This window comes from Choristoneura fumiferana, chromosome Z, assembly GCF_025370935.1.
Source record: "Choristoneura fumiferana chromosome Z, NRCan_CFum_1, whole genome shotgun sequence".
Taxonomy (NCBI): domain Eukaryota; kingdom Metazoa; phylum Arthropoda; class Insecta; order Lepidoptera; family Tortricidae; genus Choristoneura; species Choristoneura fumiferana.
The window spans coordinates 10,053,479-10,071,564 of NC_133472.1; the positions used below are offsets into that span (position 1 = coordinate 10,053,479).

Here is an 18,086-nt window from a genome sequence, read left to right on the forward strand (position 1 = left end):
AAAAAAAAATCATTTTTAATAGGTACAAGATTTTTTTGCTGACTGTATTATTTGTCGAATTTACTTGCGTTGTCACTCAAGCTACATTTGCATACCAAATTTCAAGTCGATGCCATTAACCATTGAAAAGTTCCGTCCTGCGGAGACAATCCTAGCCGGACTACTGAGATGTCACTACCCGATTATTGTATTGGCACGGAATTTACATAAGTATCCCAAATTTCAATTCAATCCGACTACTGGAAGTTGGTTAAATTTAACTTGCAAGATTTGACTACAGACAGACAACGTGTCAGGGAAACTAAATAAAAGCTTGTAATAAAGGTAGTCCTTAACTTTAAAGTTATAACTTTTTCAAGCTGCATTACAGGACGCTCTGAAGAAAAAACAATTTTTAACGTACAATCGCCAATTTTACCTTTCACAGGCTCTTTTCAGAAATAGAATTTGTGTAAGATTATGGATTTAAGGATTTTCCATTAGCCCTTATATTTACGTTCAGCGTGTAACATATCAAAGCGTTGATGTGGAAAAATATGATCAAAGAAATTTCATATAGATTAAGTATAAAATTGCGCAGCTGATGATGTGTTTATGCTGAAATTTGTCACTGAACTAAACGTACATACCAGATAATAATGGGAACTATATTTTATGTCACTTAAATTTAGATTTGTCACTAAACTGCGATACCCTAATTATTATATCTATCCCTAATTCTAAGAAATATATTGGTCATCAAATTTATCAAATCTGTCTCTAAGTACGAGTCATCAGATTAATGTATCCTAAATTATAGTTTGATCACTAAAATAATAGATCTGTCACCTAATAAATAGATCAGTTCCTTAATTCGATGCCTCTACCTATTCTACTAAGCCAGGTCTAGTTAGGTACCATCATCAGCGAAATAAGTGGTCTATCAATTTTTGAACAAATTCCTATCAAATAAATATGTCCCTAAAGTCGAACTTTCAAAGTGACAGATACGTCTATTGGCATTATTGTTTATGGCGTGCAAACGATTATCAACTTTAGGGTGGTAGAACACATATTTGGCTGATGGTACGACGACGAGTGAAGCGAGGAGGAGTGTTAGGTAGAACTGCGACCCTCAGTGCGCGACCCGAGCGAGCCAAGCGAGCGTGCCGCGGCAGCGGCCGGCGAAGCGCCAGAATCGAACATTTTTTGCTAATACTTGTCAATACTTCAATACTATATACTATTATAATATATGTACTATATACTATAATACTATATATACTATACTATATATACTATATTACTATATAATATTATAAATGCGAAAGTAACTCTGTCTGTCTGTCTGTTACGCTTTCACGCCAAAAGCGCTGAACCGATTTTGATGAAATTTGGTACAGAGATAGAATAGACCTTGGGAAAGAACATAGGCTATCTTTTATCGCGAAAGAGGCTTTAAGGGGTTGAAATAGGGGATGAAAGTTTATATGGTGGAAGTTCGTCACTATCGAAGATAAAACCATGAAACTTGCCATTTAAGCACTTAATAAGAAATAAGTCGGTATTTGTTTGAGCTTTTTTGAAAATTCGACCTGTGAGGGGATGAAATAGGGGATGAAAGTTTATATGGAAGGTCGTCACGTCATTATCGAAGATAAATCGATGAATCTTTATTAAACTTGCCATTTCGGCACGTGATTAAGAGATAAATAGACATTTGATCGCGCGTTTTTAAAAATTCTTCCTGGAGGGGGTGAAATAGGGGATGAAAGTTTATATCGAAGATCGTCATTATCGAAGATAAATCGATGGTTCTTTATGAGACTTAGCATTTGGGCACGTGATAAGAGATAAAAAGATATTTGTTCTCGCGTTTTTTAAAATTCCTCCTGTGAGGGGGTGAAATAAGGAATGAAAGTTTTATATGGAATATCGTCATTATCGAAGATAAATCGATGGTTCTTTATGAAACTTGGCAATTGGGGTACGTGATAAGAGATAAATAGATATTTGTTTGCGTATTTAATAAAATTCTTCCTGAGTGGGGGTGAAATAGGGGATGAAAGTTTATATGAAGGTCGTCATTGTCGAAGAAAAATCGATGGTTCTTTATGAAACTTGGCATTTGGGCACTTATAAAAATAAATAGATATCTGTTCAAGCGTTTTTGAAAATTTAACTTGCGATGGGATGAAATAGGGGATGAAAATTTATATGGAACGTCGTCATTATCTCAGATAAATCGATGAATCTTTGTTTAGGTATTCAATAAGAACTAAAAAAAAACGGTTAAATTCGACTCGGACTCGCGCATCAAGGGTTTCGTTCGTAGGTATTTATGAATATCCAGTGGTAGCAGAGCCTGTTCTAAGCTCATAAGCAAAATGCACGCAATGTGGGGTCATTTTAGATGGCTTATTGACATAGACAGTCAGACATGAAAAATTATGATTTTCAGATTTTTCTTATTTATTTTGCTAAAAGGGGAAAAATTGCTATAAGTACTACCTTTATACAAAATTCCAAGTTTCTAGGACAGCTGGATGTACCCTATAACTTTTTCTGTTAAGGCGATTTGTATGGAAACACCTTTTTAATGACTGTAGCTCTTGATTGCGTTGACTTAGAAGTTCTATTTTTCACAGCTTCCGGGACTATTGACTCGAGTTTAGGGTTTTAATTTCAACTCGATACATACTCCGCGCGTTTACGGGATAAATGGTCTTGACAGACAGACGGACGGACGAACAGCAAAGTAATCCTATAAGGGTTCCATTTTTTTCCTTTTGAGGTACGGAACCCTAAAAAACATTTGTTCTGGCTCTTTTCACATTTCAACATTTTTCATACTTTAAAATATGGGGATGAAAGTTCGTAAGGAATTCCAAACAAATTTACTATGTATATCCATCGGAAATATGTGTAGCTATGCCTAGTAAGAATGCCGTCTTAATGATAATCCTACCCTCCTAACTTACAATAAAGGACGTAAGAGTTCACTATGAAGAATTAGTCCTTTTGTGTTGGCGGGGTACACGTTGTATTGCTAAAATGTGGCTATCCACAATATATTTATGTTTTAACAAAGAATGGAAGAACAAAAAGAAAAAAAGTTTGGATGTAAAGCAATGTATTAAAATAGGTTATTTTCAGTAAACCGTAGAAGTTTTTGTATGCTATTATTTTTATTGGCAGAATACTAGAACTTTATGCTTTTAGACGTGGACTCTCGTTGCTTTAGTAGCGAGCGGTCAGCATCCCCGAGGGGCGGCGTTGTGACGATTCAAGGAATCTTATTAACGTTGCTAGCTTGTGGGCTGAAACAAATTGGACGCCACATGCCTGCGCGGACACTGGCGAGATACGACAAAAAGGGCCTCTGCACATGCTCAGGGAGTTTTTTAATCGCGCTGTCGACGCGCGTTTGTATCGATACAAACACGATACGCACCACGAGTTTTATGGCTGCACTGTAGAAAAAAAACGCACTATCAACGCGCGTTTCTAAAACACGTCGACGGCGCGATTAAAAAACGCGGTGTATTTTGAGAGGAGGCCTGTGCCCTGCAATGTGACGTAGGTATATTATTATAAGCCGAGATCATACGTTTATGATGCCGATGAAATTTTACTCAACTACCATGGGAGTTCTCAAAAATAATATCATGGTCTTCATTTGCGTTGCATGAAGAACATTCGCCCAAAATACATGCGTAAATTCTCGTTTTCTTAGGAACATGGGGCTTTCAAAGTACCTACAACTAAGTCCGTCCCGAAGTTTTAGCGTGAAAAATAAATAAACACGCGCACATACACACAAATTTACATATTATAATATAATATCAGTAGATGTCTTAAGCTAAGCCAGCATCCTACGTCTTAATTCGCAAATATCGAGATATTTAACTTGTTTGTGAAAACTCGCTAAGTTTAATTTTCCGTAACGAGGAACATTAAATTACAATTTTAATAAGAGAAGAACGCTATAGGTACTGGCAAACCGCAGGCTGCCCGGGGCCGATGTAAAACATACTTAGATTATACCAATACCATTGGTTCGGCTTTGGAGTAACTTAAAACGAGATTTAAACGTTGAAAGCTGTGGCCGTATTGTCTGACGTTCGCGCTCGCATTTCACCATCTCTTGCTATACCCTCATCCTATACTCAAGTCCAAAATTAGGCGAACCAACTTGACTGACAGTTCATTACACACAAATGTTGCCACAGTTACACCAGTGCTGTAATATCGATAAAAAACCGGTCAAGAGCGTGTCATACACGCCCAAAATAGGGTTCCGTAGCCATTACGAAAAATTAAGTAATATTTTTCTAAGATAGTAATTTTTTTATACGAATTCATTATGATATTCTAAGGATTTCGTATTTTATACGGAATCTTCCAAGTTTAGGTATATTTTATACCTTAGGCTGCTATTTACTCTTAGGCCGTCTTGCAGGAAAAAAATATCTAGATTTAGTCGTTAAACCTGGCTTAAGCTTGACAGTTCCGTACATTTTGACACTACTAAACTGAGCTTAACGCAAACTCGAGATTTATGTGTTTCCAGCAAGTAGTCATTAAACTACTAATAAGTCTCAAGCAAACTTAGCCGTTATAGTTTTCCTTGAAAGTTTGACACACCGGTTTAGATTTTAGAGGGGGGGGACACTCGATTTTCATGAAAATTTGCACTAAAGTTGAATATTTCGCAAACAAATCACTGAATCGAAAAATCGGCCAGTATTTAGTATGCCGCGTGCACTTTTCTCTAAAGAGATTTCAATCATTAATTCGTTTTAGGTCTTATTGCAGAAAAAAATATGGTAAAGTATTTTATGCAAAGATATCTCCATGTTCTCCCACAGCTATAATTTAAAAAAAATACATGTTGTAGCTCATTTGTGAGTGTATCACTGGTGAAAAAATTAGAGCGGTTTCTAAAGTGGAAGTAAATTATAAAAAAATATGAAATCTTCAGTCAGCATTTTTTTTTTATGAAAATGTTATTCATGTCAAATAATAATCTCTAGTGAATGTACAATATTTGTGATGCACGCTAAGATAGGTTGAAAAAAAAAAGATATAGAAGAAAAATCATATTTTTTTTTCTTTTATACAAAGAACTATTAAGTTTGGGGGGTGCTGAAATTTTGCCAATTTATTACTAATGTAGAGCCACACCATCCATAAAATTACGAGCCCAAACTCGATGGGGGCAGAATCACTTAGCTTATCCTGGCACGGCCTTTACAAATAAAGTCAACTTTATCTATGAGACATTAAATTTAAATTTCGATGACAATTTTTGTTGTATGGTGGGTCGCAGGTCTCAGGTCAGGTCATTTGCGATTCTTCAGTCACGTTTGGTCAAGGTACCCCCCCCCCCGGACCTATGACAGATTCCGGGGGTACCATTTCTTTGCAGTGCAATTTTCTCAGAAATTATTGAATTTGTTTTAAAAAAAACCTGTAGGTACTTAGATTACACGATCAAAATAGTTCAGTTTTATTAATGGTTTATCCGTAAATTATTATATTAAATTTGTAATTCATCCATTACCTATCTATTTATCTATCTAATACCTTTGTAGGGTATATGTGTTCGTAATGAATTAGTTAACACACACTTACCACCATACAATAGGTATATTTATTTTCACACAAACAGAAATGATGAAACACAATGAACTAAATAGGATTTTCTATAGAACAAATATGTCAGTAAGATGACAGTTGTTAAAAAGCGAACGTCTATACCCGCACATGCGCATAATGAATGATCAAAACGGATACGGATATGCAGTCGCCACACCTTTAAATTCTTGTATATATTCTTCTATTATTATTATATAATTTATATTTTTTATATTGTATTGTTGTTATTGTTATTCTTGTAATGTTTCGCCAAATTACAAAACTTAGAATGGTAAAATGCATGGGAACGGTATTTTCAGATAGTTATTTCAAAAATCAGGCTCCAGATTCGCTACCTTTTTGTGTATGTGCCATTTTTGCCTTTTTAATAAAGTTGTACGCCTACAAATTAATCACAAAGGCCAAGTGTTTATTTAAGGAACATTTATTTACATCGTCTATTGTTACCTTAACAATACAATCGGCAATTTGCACAGTGGGCTTAGTTCATTGTTTCAAATACAAATAAAATTTGGGGTAATAAAATCTCAGTGAGTAACACTTGGAATGAATTGATACTGGATAAAGGCATCACACCAAAAACATTTCATGTAAAATTGGCGGCCAAAACTTATGAGCTCATGCTTTCGCTGTAAAAACATTGTCAAATCGCAGGATAAGCCATACCCCGTAAGTTTACTTACCCTACCTAACAGAGGTTCAAAAAGTTTGGCTCAGCCGTTTCATAGATTTATTGCGCATTTGTGTGACAGGTAATCAAGAAAAAATTTTTTTTTACCATTTTGGCGGCGTGAATAATACACCATGCTCATACCAGTGTCCGCTTTGGAAAAGTGCACTTTCTGAATTAGTTGCCCCAATTGCGAAAGTTTACCTTTTGTGGGTGTATATTGTGCAAAAAGTGCACTTTTAGAGGAAGTGTACCTTTTGTTAAAGTGAGTTTTTCGAGCCTGACCCATTTTCTTACACAAACTTAACCTTTTATCGTGCCAATCTTTTTACAATCTATCCAATAAGTTCGTAATACTGGAGCCTCTTTGAGATTGGACCTTGCACTTTTTCAACCAAGGAAGCCACTTCACCCAGGAGTACCTATGGGTAAGCTGAGTTGATTCTGACCTGGAGCCAGGAGCAGCCATCGTGCAGGGGGGCGAGGGCGGGGGGGGGGAGGGGAATTTGGCTCCGCCGCGCTCCACTCTAGGCTCAATATCTTCGTAAATAAAGTAACTGCATCGTGTTTGGTATCAGTTTCGGGTAATTTAAGGATGCCGAATTCATTTTTGATATGATAATTATACCTTCTTATCAAAAAACGAGGTTTTTGAAAAAAAATTGAAAACACGGTTTCTCTTTTTTTTCAAAAACCTTGTATAATACATAAAGTGCCAGTTAAAACAATAAAAAAAAAAAAGTATGGATAGCCCGTTTATTCAGGATTATAAAAATATATACTTTATTGGTATTATTTTCTACTAAATACTTAAAAAAAATACTGCCGCGCAGCAAACAGGTTCGCTAAAGGCACTTTTCGTTATGAGCTTGTTATTTGCATAACTTAGGCAAATACATCAACTTATATCAAGCGCTCTGAGCTTGATAATTGCTTGCATTGAAAATGAAATGAATACTGTTAGAAAGGGTATAAAAAGGATTTCTTTAAATAAATACGTCAATTTGGCCAAAAAATATCGGTAAATAAATAAACATACAGTTTAGTAATGTACATACTTCATACTTTATAAAAAATGGAATTTGTTTACTAAAGAATTGAGAAGAAGCAATTGTACTCGTAGTAACTAAAAATGCCAAATTTATTTACTTTGAAATAACAACAAAATACTAAAATTGTTTTTATTGGTTGATTTTACAATTAAGGTTATTACAATAAAAATGAAACAAAAAGCGGAAATAAAAGAAAGCTTCCAGGAGCCACTTGCCCTGAATCCGTAAATGAGTGCAGAAAGTTTCTCTTTCCAAGAAAAGATAGGCGTTGGAGTATATGCTTTTCCGGCTTTCACACTGCACGATGGCTGCTCCTGGTTCAAGGTCAGAATCAACTCAGTTTACCTATAGGTACCCTGGGCGAAGTGGCTTTCTTGGTTGAAAGAATGCAAGGTGCGGCCCAAAAAAGGCTTTGAATAGATTATAACAGTATGTGATGTTTGGGAAACAAGTTTCAGGAGTTTCGACAGATTTCGACAGATTGGTAAAGTTTGCATCAAAATCCGTTCACGTGATGCGCGATCAAATAAACGACAAACAGATAAACAGACAAACACACAAAAATTGTTAAAAACTGTTGGAACGTGTTCTGTTATTAATTCTAAGTATCCCCAGACAACTTTTAATATGTTATTTTTGAGACATTTTGAGAGGAGAAAAACCGATTAGAAAACTTGTCTAAAAAAATCATAAATTATGTTTTAAAATGTTCTGTCTTTATTTTTTCAATTCAAGTAAGTATATAAATAATTTAAGAATTTAATTTTTTGAATTTAAAACATGGTTTCAACATACACAAACTAAAAAAGCAGACGTTTAATATTTTACATAATAATATAGTACGTATGTACATTACTGCAAAGGCCAGTAAGTAAGCCATCCTGGACGAGTAGAAGGCGGTTCGGCCATCAATGATACGAGGCCAGGATGGCGATTAGGTACTGGTCGAAGCTTGTAAAATTAATAGTAGGTATCCAAATGTTGTTTAAACTTGAAGTATCACCACTGTAATATAAACTTTTCTTCTACAGAACAGTTTCAACCAAATATCTGTTAGTGAAATTAATATTTACATTAAATTATTTATTCATGCAGTTGCATTCAATTTTTGCTTTACAATTATATATACATAAATTACTTATGTACATTATTTAGAAAAGTGAAAACTTACCGATGCAAAACTTTTTCATTTCATTGGCAACGCATGAGTAGTTTTTTTGGAATCTATATACGGCGTTGAGTATAGAGGGACATTAGACTTTGTATCTCCTACCTCTTTGAGAGAGACGCTTTGGTTGCGCAAATAACAATAACTAGATGATAAATGAAATAATGAAATACACTGGAATTATATAGACTAGCACCTTGTATTTTTTTATTAATAGATATTGCTGAGCAGAATGCATCTATCAGATAAGCATTTATCATTTTCGTCAGCTTTCGTCTAGCTAACATTGTGTTTGTTTTGTGAAAAAAATGCCAACTTTATATTTACAATTTTTGATCATAAATTATATAGGTAGTTATTATAATACTCTGTACAAAAACGTAAACATTGTTAACCTTTTAAAAGTGTCGAAAGTTTCAGAATTGTTACACTCAGATTTGTTGTTCTTGATAAAATTATTAACCTAATCATAATTGTATTGACTTATTTATCTAACTGATTGTCCATTACTAAATTGTAAGTCGTTATCCTGAGTCGTTATCTTGTTTAATTTTTTGAGAATGTGGGTTGTGATTGTTTGGGTTTTTACTTACAGAATATTAGAACTTTATTCCGTGCTCTATCTCAGGGCTTTATTGACAAACCAACTTAACGAAAAAGTGGAATTTAATGATATAAATATGAAAGAATAAAAGATCTAAAGGAAAATTAAATATCACTAAAATAAGTAAATTTGCAAAATTCACAAAGTATTCTGACCTATTTACAGTTGACACAAAAAAAAAAAACAAAAAAAAAACAATGACAATGAGATTACATAAAAAAGTACACACAAAAACTATTTCGTAAATATGATAGAGACCGTCACACCGGCTTACTGCTCAAGTTTTTGAATTTTCAGGGTTTTTACAAGACGAGCAGTGGTCACATGGGATCTGTTTTTGGAATCAAATTTGAAATACGAGTAGTAGAAAATAACAGTACTCTATCTTATCTTCTCGTATCTTTTCAACTATCATTTTTACCATTTTCTTATGGATTTTATAGTGATATGGTTAAAAAAAAATAGTACACTGGAGCAGTGTTAGAACACGACATTTACGCTCAAGCTTTGGCAAACTTAAGTATCTACACTCTTTAGATGATGTTAACCTCGGTGAACAAAAATGTCTCGTCATTCTCTCGAGCCCCTTAATTCCCTCGTCACCACTGTTCAAAATGGGCTCGTCGTTCATCAGCAGGGCTACTACGAAACTCGAAACTCGAAGTTCGTGTCGTGCGGTCCCTCTGACACTTAACTATTAATACGAGAGCGAGAGGGACGGTACGATACGAACTTCAATTTTCGAATTTCGGAGTAGGCCCTCAGACCGAACAGTGCTGTACCGAATACTGAACTAGAACCAAACACGCCTTTTGTCCTATGACCCCGATTTACGTTTTTTAAAATGGACTTAGTACTTTCCCAAATATAGTTTTATAATGTCATTTCATTTAATTTTCGTGTAAAATATAATTAAAAATAAAGTTCGTGTAATAGTTATATTTCATGTGTACTAACTTATTTAAAAATCATGAGGCAGTCCAGACTGTCAAAATTGACGTTGACGTAGGTCTCGCCACTGGCTTAATGGACAATGTGTACGCAGATCATTATCTTAAATGGCACAAAGAATACGTGCCCTGCATTATTAATGGTGACTACATTAATGGATAATGACAGCGTGCAGAATGTCTATTGAATTATCTAAAAGTGCACTCAATGGAAACCAATGAGTGAATGATTTGGATGTTATTTCAGTTCCCTTTGTTCAATGAATTAATTCATTTTCGTGTTTTCCGCAGTGCCATTGCCACAATATTGCTGTCAATGCACATATTATGCATTTACAGGTGAGTGAAAATGCGTTAAATCAAATTTAATATTACTTACACGCTTCGCGACTAAACATACCTACTTTCATATTATTCATCCGTTTCGATAATAATTCTTACAGTTCACAAAAGGATTGATCTCCTTTCAAAAGCGGTTCAAAGTAGCGTGTACTGAGTTGCAAAAATCAATTTCACTCTTGATGCTTCAACAAAATAAGGAGGCTCGAATGAAGTAAATTTATCAGTCTGCGAGAGCGCCGTGAGCGCAAAAAAACGCTGAATCAATATTATCGAGTCATTATTGAATCAGAAATATCCCGTCTGTACGAGTAGGAGACCAACCTCGGCCTTTGATCAAATAAATCGGTTCATCGGTTTCAATTTTCCTGCTTAACAATAAGTAAGCATTTTGCTGAATGGTTGGTAATTATGACGCGGTCACTATTTCACTAATTGTTGGTTGACTTTTTCTTATGTGGGGTCAAACCGGACGCCCACACGAGGCAGCTCGCATAACACACGTACCCACGGCGAAATTGTTTCATTCTGAAAATCTCATACCAGGTACTACAGTCAACATCAAAAGTAGCTATACACTTTCGTACTTTGTCATTTTACAGCCACATACTAAACGCCACCTCAAGATTGTCAATGTGTCAATGCGACAGAATAAAACATTGATCCGCTACTTTTAATGCTTACTGTACATGTCAAGTTATTCATTACAAACAAAGAACAATTAATATTCGAGCTACGGGTTTATTTTGTTTGCAAGTGGATTTAAATGGATTTTTAGGCTTTCTCCTGACAATAGTTTTGCTCTCTTAAGCGTAAGGATCAAAGTCAAAGGCAAAGTCAAAATATCTTTATTTAATAGGCTATAACAAGCACTTATAACAAACACTTTTTGTATGGCAATTAAAATATATAATAGACTAAGTATTGGTATGAAACAATTGCCTTTGAAAATGTTTAAGCAAAAACTTAAAGCTTGGCTTGTGTTAAAGGGTTTCTACTCAGTTACCGAATTCTTTTCTTCTTTTGATCAATAATAGATCAGGTGAAGAATTGTAATTTATGACATTTTGCATGCCAGATGATGGTGAAATATGTGAACCAATATTGTCTTTTAATTAACACCTCTTGTACCATATTTCAAGCGAAATAAAGTTATTTGTATTTGTATTTCTTTGTATGAATGTCAATACTGACCGGTGGGAATATCGGGATAAAAAGCAGCCTTTATGTTATTCCAAATGTCCAGCTATATACGTACCAAATTTCATGACTCTAAGCCCAGCGGCTATTATTTAGAGATTAAATCCCTATCCCGTTGAAATGTTAGGATAAAAAGTAGCCTATGTGTTATTCATTTCATAACTAAAAAGGTAAAAATAAAATGTACCAACGTGCAACACTTAACTTGGTACAGAAATTTGACACTGTCTGCTCGACATTTTTGCTCGTTAAGTAAATTTGTTTATAAATTGCAAGCCAAGCACAAGGTGAACACTTGTGGACTTTGTCTTATTATCTACTACAATTTGTTGATTTAGTATGTACGTTACCTTAGTGCGAGTGCACGGAAAAAAGGAATTCTTTAATCAAGAATATTCATAGTCTCAGGAATATTTTTTCAATCGTAGTTATTATTTTCTGTAAGATAATAGTTTTAACCCAAGACAATATTTGTCTTCATCCAATATAATATGGCGTCCGGCTATATGTATACGAAATATTATATTGTCTTGACCAAGGGTATTTATTTTGTCTTAATCTAAGACATCCTATTTTTCCGTGTGTAGGTAAACATTATGCTTTAGGTATTTACGGCACATAAAAACTTCTTCAATATTTCATATGAAATATCTTATAATATACACAAATTATGACCTGTATGAATGGTAAAAGTAAGGGCTGTGAGGCCAAATCGATTTTTCAAATATTAAGCTATTTTTTTGCGATATTATTAAGCGGTTTCCTTGAGGTGGGTACCGAAGTTAAGAGTGAAGTAAATACCTACATATAATTAGAAAATAACGGCTAGCTAGCTACAATACAATACAAATATTCTTTATTAAAAAAAGCAATACAGAGACATTACAAAAATAAATAGATAATTTAGATCAGTCTATAACTTAGCCAAATATTTTCGAAATGAGGTTGTGTTGGAATTTTGATAACTGGTGACAGGCAACTAAAGATAAATGTATAAAACCAGCTCGTTTGGTGGAACACACTAACTGCTCGGTGATTGAGAATGTTATATTGAAGTAGGTACCAAAAGGATCGGTTTAACCCCGCTATCTTTGAACCAAATCTGTATTTTTGTATTGAGGTAGGTATAAAAAACCGGCCAAGAGCGTGTCGGACACGCTCAAAATAGAGTTCCGTAGCCGTTACGAAAAAATTAAGTAATATTTTTCTAAGCATTTCGTATTTATACGGAATCTTCCAAGTTTAGGTATATTTAATACCTTAGGTTGCTATTTACTCATAAACTACTAATAATTCTCAAGCAAACTTAGCCGTTATAGTTTTCCATGAAAGTTTGATATATTTACTACCATCCTGAATTTTTTCAAATTTTTCCACCCACCGGTTTAGATTTTAGAGTTACGCTCGATTTTAATGAAAATTTGCACTTTAAAGTTGAATATTTCGCAAACAAATCACTGAATCGAAAAATCGTCTTAGCAAAGCCCTAATGGTTTTAAAAGACCAATCCAACGATACCCCACACTATAAGGTTGGATGAGAAAAAAAATCGCCCCCACTTAACGTATAGGTAACTACACTAAAAAAAACTTTTTTTTATTGTTTTATTGTACTATTTAGTCGGCATAGTTTTCATATAGATATACATCCGTACAAAATTTCAGCTTTCTAGCATTGATAGTCCCTGAGAAAAGCCGCGGACGGACAGACAGACAGACGGACAGACAGACGTGGCGAAACTATAAGGGTTCCGCTTTTGCCATTTTGGCTCCGGAACTCTAAAAAATCACCAGAGTGCGTTTCCTATTACTGGCACTGCATAGTTTAGTTTTTTTTTAATTTATTTAACTTAAAACAATTAAACATGCATTACATTTAGTGTTACTCGCCAAACTGTAACGTTTATTGTATTTATTTGTACTAATGAATAATGCGTAGTTCTAAAAGGTACGTAAGGTAGTAAAGGTACTTACCTACTCGTAAGTACAAAAGGGAGTAATTGCATCCTTGTGCCATGTGGTAGAAGTAGAAGTACTCAGCAAATAACATCGATAAATTATTTCAAGAAGATGTTATGTAAGTGAGGGCCACGGAATGACTAGCGGAGTGCATAAAGCGTTTGATGCTAAATCAATAAGATGATCTACCTTAAGCTAAGTAGGCTTGTCCATCCGTCGAGCTGTAAAAATTTAATGTGGAAGCTATCGATCTCCACTACGGACGCAGGTACATTAGAAGCATCACATTGACTGCCGCATTCGAAAATGGCATTACACTTGTAGTTGTAAATAGTGTAATAGTTCTGCTATAAAAATAAAAGTCGTTTCTGGGAAATTGCATACGTTTCCAAAAAATATTATAAATGAAACGGATACAAAATTCAGATCTATTGTCAAGAAGACATTAATATCAAAGGCGTATTATAAAGTTAATGATTATATCAGGGATATTTGGAAATAATTCCGATCTGCATTAGCGGTCCCTTCAAATAGCGAAACTACTGTGTTAAAAATAAAGTTGTGTTAAATACTTGGGATGTATACATATCATTTAATAATAATGTAAATCTGTTTTAAAAAAAATATACCTCGTTGAGTTTCTTGCCGGATTCTTCTCAGCAGAGGTCTCAGCAGAGGTTTTTCCGAACCGGTGGTAGATTTTTTTTGACATTCATAAGTGCTTGTTATAGCCTAAATTGAATAAAGATATTTTGACTTTGACTTTGACTTGACTTTGCTTTTTGGGTTCCGTAGTGATATTTTCGCAATGTTCGTTTTACCCGTTTGTTTGTAGCTTAACTCAGAGACAGTGTTAGATTGCTATAATTTGGGATGAGTTTGTTTAGCGGTAGAATAAAACTTAAAGGTGGACGTATTTTTTTATTTATCCTATGGCGAAATAGATAGGTCTCTCAAAAAATGTTTCGATTTAGGAATAAGTTTGTGAAGTATTTAGATTTAGATAATAATGTTTGGATTGTTTATGTTTGTGTGTAGTAGTTATGTTTGAGAAAAGGATGCTTGGATGGTTTGGGCGTGTTGAGAAAATGAATGAAAACAGATTGATTAGGCAGATCTATAAGACGAGCGTGAATGGGATCGTTGGAAAAGGAAGGGCTAGACGAACGTACCACGATCAAATCGAGGACGTCCTGAAAAAAGGTCAGGTCAGGAGTACTCTAAACCGACGTGCATGCTGAAAAGATTGATGAATGTAGAGGAAGCGAGAGCTATTATCGCAGGATCCTGCAAGACGGACAGAAATGTAGTCTCTGTAGCACTTGACGTGTACCTACCTAAACGAGACCAGTTTAATATACGTATTATTTTGTTCTGAAACTTATCATGTGTGGTATCTAATGCAAGGGCTTAGGTACACTAAGCCGATTCTGAAAATCCAAAATATTTTTAGATTTGGCTTAGTAAGCCCTTTCATTAGATACACACACAAAAAAGATGACGTCATAACTCCTCTCCTTTTTTGATTCTTATGGCCTAAAGATCAATCGTTCCGATTTTCATGCTTTTAACACCATGTGCAGCTTTTTACTGAATTTCGGGGTTTAGGTAGGTACCGCTAGCACTAGATTGCAAAATATTCAAATCACATCACCTAGAATCATTAAAATTGCGTGTGAAACTACAGCTCCAATTAATTTTTCGACTAGTTTTAAAAAAGTAGGTACTAGATATCCGTGAACTAAAACACTTTTTACCCGACTGCAAGGAGTGGTATTGTTTTTCGCGCGTATCTTGTTAGACATAAAATATTATAATGCGACAACGTCTATTTATATGCCCAAAAAAATGCTTCATTCCCGATACACTAGTTAAAGAACATTTTCACTACTAGCTAAAGAAAATTCTTTGAAGTAGGCATACCTACTACCTACCTACCTACCTACTATGACATCAACAAATATTTTTCATTTGACTGATCGGCGTCCGTGGTACTGTTGTACAAATAGTATCTTTTTCGTTTGTATCGATAAGCAATGTACATTATTCAGACCGGATATCTGTATCGCTGAAGGGCCTTTGACTCGATAGGATATCGGGCACGAATCGACACTCAACCCGGCCGACCCGCGCCAATAATATCACCAAAATACGTTTAAAGGTCCCTACTTAGAGCCTGCGGTGAATATGTGTAGTGTGTGAATAACTGCCAACCCCAAAGGTTCTGCAGCCAGCGCAACTTTGCATATAAAGTGTCCATATTCAATTGTCAACTTCGTAGGTCCCAGCATACTTTGTAAATAACAAATCAATTGTAAGAATAACTTCCAAATATCTTGTACTAGCAACCCACTTCAGCTTTGCTCGAGTACAATTTTCAAAAAGGTCTCTAATCAAATATACTTCATATTTTTCAGCTGCATTTCCCAAAAACTAGACTCGTGCGAAGCCGGGAAGCGTTGCTAGTATAATGTATCAAATTTATAAACCTTTCATGAAAAATTATCTAACTGATGGTGCGCCACTTATAGCCATATACCAGATACACCCCCTGTTTCACCGTTCATTGATTAATTTTATGTGACAGCTATCTGTGATGCCGTCTCTGTTTGTTTTGTCCGACTAGACGGAGACGGCATAACATTTATCTGTCAAATAAAATTTATCAATGAGTGGTGAAACAGACCCTTAAGCTTATAGACGGTGGGAAGTGACTTTATTTTATCTTCTATACCATTATACTAAATAAATAAATATACTCGTAATAAAGCTGAAGAGGGTCGAAAGTCTGTAAATGGAAAATATCTGAAAAAAACTTGGCTGAATCGATAACAGAACATGTTCCAAAAGTTTTAGATTTTTTTGTCTGTTTGTCGTTTACTGAGAGCGGAATTTTCAACGCAATGTCTTCTCGCACGAAGCGGCAACGTAAAATATGACAGTTGAATCGTTTATTAGGGAGAAAAATTTATCAGAAAAGAAATACCGAACCGCCCATACTTCGGTATTTTTGTTATACCGAACACAGTATAAAATACCGAACGGTTCGGTAAAATACCGTACACCTGGCAAGACTGGTTTTGCGTCTGTTAAACGCTGTAAGATGTTTTTTTTTATTAATCAGCTACTTAGTTGCTTGCTAAAATTGCCTAAGCACTATGCTAGCATTCTGGAAAATGTAGCTTACATCATGTAGATAGGTACAGTCACAGCGATAATATCTGCCACAGCGAAGCGTGAAAAAATGTATGTCACGTCCTTCCGGCCCTAGAAATAGAGTCATATCAAATATTTATGCACGCTTGTTTTGTCAGATATTGGTGCTAGTGACCGTTCCTACTTTGCCTGAAGTTACTTGTAATTTTAAAGAGTTATATATTTAACGAGAGGGTTTTATTCACATAATAGAAAAGCCATGGTATCTCAGTTCCCATGCCAGTGTGCCAAACTTTAATTTACACGTATCCCACTATTATTATAAAAATCCTAAAGTGAGTAAGTCTACGAGAGGCGGCTGAAAAGTTCTAAGTCTAAGGTACTTTGAGGTTGCATATGTGTTAGCGGTACTGGCCTCTAAAAAGACCATTTAAAAAGTAAATATTAAAACAAAATGTCGTGCTTCTTTTATTACATCCGACGATAAAGGTCATTATGTGTGAATTATCAACGCATATCACGAAAATTGAGCACCGACCGTGCAGTCATTAAGTTACTCACGAAAAGTGACAAATCGCCGAAAAGTATTTTTAAAAACTGGCTAGTATTTACGGCGCACCAGGCCCTTCTCATGCCACTGTTAAAAGATGGAGTCGACTTTTTAAACTTGGACGGGAGTCGATCGAAGACGATCCTCGCTCAAGGAGGCCAAAATCGGTTGTGACTGAAGAACATACTGAAAAAGTCAAGAAGTTAGTATTAGATGATCGGAGAATTAAGGTTTGGCAAATAGCTGAAGCCAATAGGTATTAGTAAGGAAAGATTTGGAGAGATTTTGCATCAATATTTGCATATGACAAAAGTTAGTGCGCGTTGGGTGCCGAAAATGCTCACAGCTTTCGATAAAGAACGTCGTGTTCAAACTTGTCAGGCATTTTTAGAATTGTGTGAAGATGGTTTAGATGAAGTTTGTTCCCGTAGGTATAGTAACTGTTGATGAAACGTGGATCAGACAGTATGATCCAGTCGAAGTCTGAATCTATGCAGTGGATCGAAAATGGTGAAAGGCCACCGAAGAAATTCAAGGTTCAAAGATCGGCGTCTAAGCTAATGGCCACCGTGTTTTGGGATTGCGAAGGCATTATTTTAATAGACTATTTGGCAAAAGGCTCTACAATTAATGCAGTTTATTATGCCGAGCTATTAAGAAAGGTGCGACAAGCCATAGTCGAGAAACGAAGGGGCAAACTGAGCAAAGGCATTTTGTTTTTGCAAGACAACGCCCCCGTTCACACCGCTCGTGTTGCCAAGCCTGCTCTGAAGGAAACTGGAAATTGATCATCCACCCT

General features: G+C 35.3%; 1 protein-coding gene across 3 annotated transcripts in view; it reads right to left on the reverse strand.

Moving 5' to 3' along the window:
* The window catches only part of LOC141426619 (uncharacterized), a 72,242-nt gene that overhangs the window by 20,303 nt on the left and 33,853 nt on the right, over positions 1-18,086 (reverse strand). The window contains exon 1 of one of the 3 annotated variants that reach the window (XM_074085665.1): positions 13,597-13,702. The exons of the other annotated variants lie outside the window; for them this stretch is intronic. The gene's annotated coding sequence lies outside the window, so the exon portion shown is untranslated. Of the gene's footprint in view, positions 1-13,596; positions 13,703-18,086 lie in introns of those variants that run through there. 3 annotated transcript variants of the gene reach the window in all.